The 2553-nt window shown below is 51.5% G+C and overlaps 1 non-coding gene across 1 annotated transcript; it reads left to right on the top strand.

Moving 5' to 3' along the window:
- Positions 1-2435: 2435 nt before the first annotated feature.
- Positions 2436-2508, top strand: TRNAM-CAU. Its single transcript has one exon. It is a non-coding gene; the product is annotated as a tRNA-Met (tRNA).
- Positions 2509-2553: the final 45 nt, after the last annotated feature.

The raw sequence follows: 2553 nt of genomic DNA, 5'->3' as shown, positions 1-2553 counted from the left end.
CTTGCCAAATGGAAAATAAATAATTCTCTCCTAGCTCTTCAGGTTATAATTGGCTGGATATGCCATCAGCTGGCTCATCCCCGCTCAGAGCCTGCGAAAGGCGTAAACACTCCCAGGATTACAGAAAATGAGGACGCTGACTTTGGGAAGAATCCAAAGCCCTTTAGAATGAGCGTGAAGACTAATTGACTATAGCGAGAGCTGCATCAGCTCCTTAATTGCTGAAGGGAAATGAAACAATACAATTTCCCCTTTTGGTACATCAATTTTCAAGAGCCCTGGGGTAATGGGCTGCAAGCTGCCTGCCTGGAACAGCAGGACCAGCTCTCTGGGCCCCAAGGAGCTTCGCTGTGCCCAGCTTCCACGCTCTCTGCTTCTAACCGTTATGTGATGCTCCGCAAAAGCAGCGCTGGAAACCTTTTCTGCCTGCGTCTTGAAACTTGGCGTGGTGGCAACGAATGTTTCTCCTCTCCGACGTGATGAGAGGCTGGGATTCCTCCTCTGCTCCATGTGAAGGGGAAATAGAGTCACCCTGAGCACTGAGAGCCCGTAGGGCTTGTCGCATCACCCCTGACTGCTGGGCGTTGCTCCCTGCCATCAGTTCATCCTGGAGGTGGGCACTGCCTTTCAACGGGATGGGCTTTTCCCTTTCTTCCTCTGAATCTGGAGGGAATGGGCATGGGGCGGTGAAGCTCCCAGGGAATTACCATGGATTTACAATGGGCTGTCCTGCTTTCTGCTGGGTTAGCTGGGAAAGGGGGTCAGTGGGCCAGGGGAAAGTCTGATCACCGCGGGATGGAACAGGATGCAGTGTCTTGGCATCTGTGGAGCCAAAGATAAGGTTATAGGGGTCAGATGGATGAGAGAGGGTTGTAGGGTGATTAGGTACAGCAGGAGAATTCAGAGGAAAAGGAGGAAGGAGAAAATCCAGATAAAAATAGCAAATGCAAAAGAGGGAAAAGCATGTGTGTGCTGTAGACTGCTGAGTTTCTGCTCGAGGCAATGTCACCAAGGACATCTTTTGTTTCATTCACATGAAAATCCTTGCCATCACTACTTTTCCTGTCCTCTCTGTGAATCTATCAGTTCCTAAACAAACAGACATGACAAGGCCTTCCAGAGCCGTGTCAGAAACTTTGAGCACCCGCTGCGTGTAATGTAACACAGGGGGGAAACGGTGTGATTCAGTAGAGCTACGGACACATTTCCAAACAGTCCGTGTTTGGTTTAGGTGACTCATTGTCCATGTGCCGTGATTTAGATGCTTGGAGCAGCATTTCTTAATTTAATCAGAATTGTGAGCACTCAACTTGTCCGCCACTGGAGCCCGAAGGATTAGCACGCTATTAAAAATGACATCCTCATTCTGCACGTGGGCAGGGTGGGAGGGAGGAACGCAGCAGCTCAGGCTGTAAGAACCCTTGCGTTTACTCACCCTGTGGTCGCAGCAATTTTGGCCATCCCGCAAGCCTTGCCGCCTGGACTCACCTGATCGTCCCGCATGCATGGCCAGCCAGATCCCTGGAAATCAGGGTATTGTCCCCCTGACAACAAGAGCTGCCCACTACCCCCTGGGCAAAGTCCTTGGGCTGCCCAACGCAACTCAAACATCTTGTCTGGTGGGACTGATGCCCAAAGGTCTCTTCCTCCATCCTCCACTCGTTGCTCGCTCTGTGGGCCAACACTCTCCCTGCAGTGACGCCTCTGGGTGAGGTCTGAAGACTTTCTGCGTCAATTCAATGTCTGTTTTCCTGGTTTCTTCCCATGTAGGTATTTGTCGCTTGATTGTCGTGGTGACTGCTGCCTTGAGACCCCCACTGACAGGGATTCAGGGCAGCACTTCTGGCAGCATCGCAGGGGACCCTCTTCTGCTGAGCACCTAGCGAATGCGCGGAGTTCACTTCCCTGCCGAAATCCCAGCCGAACAGCGACTTCACAACAGAGAGGCAAACGAGGCTGGCTTTAATTTTGTAATTATGTGGAAACAACTTGATTTCCTTGCGAGCGTGTTGACAATGGAGCCCTTGCAGTCCATTCTTGCCTGCGGAGCTAGATGAGGATGCTCAGGAGCCGCGAAGGACCCTTTCAGGAATGCAGCTGTTTTGCAGACCAGCAGGAGAAAAAAAGAACTACTGACAAAAAATACAAACCCAAAGGTCTTTCTTGTGGAACAGCATGGGAAAAAGAAGCCATTTGCAAAAAATGTCAGGTCTGTCTTGCCGAAAAGAATGGGAAAAGAATAAATTTGGGGAAAAAAAACCGCAAATGAGGTCTGTCCTGCAGAAAAGGAGGTATTTGCAAAGGCGCAGGGACTCTCAGGCAGGACCCAAGGGACAGCAGCAAGAGGGTGTGAGCACTGGGGAGGCCTCAGGGCAGTGAGGGCGCGGCAGGGTGAGTCGCAGAAGAGCGCTGAGCGGGGCAGTTTGTCTCGAGGAGCCTCGTTAGCGCAGTAGGTAGCGCGTCAGTCTCATAATCTGAAGGTCGTGAGTTCGATCCTCACACGGGGCAACCGTGGTATCCTCCTTTTCTTCCCTCCTCTGAGCTTTCAAGGGA

Source organism: Eurypyga helias, unplaced genomic scaffold, assembly GCF_000690775.1.
Source record: "Eurypyga helias isolate BGI_N326 unplaced genomic scaffold, ASM69077v1 scaffold31525, whole genome shotgun sequence".
In the NCBI taxonomy this organism is placed as follows: domain Eukaryota; kingdom Metazoa; phylum Chordata; class Aves; order Eurypygiformes; family Eurypygidae; genus Eurypyga; species Eurypyga helias.
This window is presented reverse-complemented; position numbering and strand designations above follow the sequence as displayed.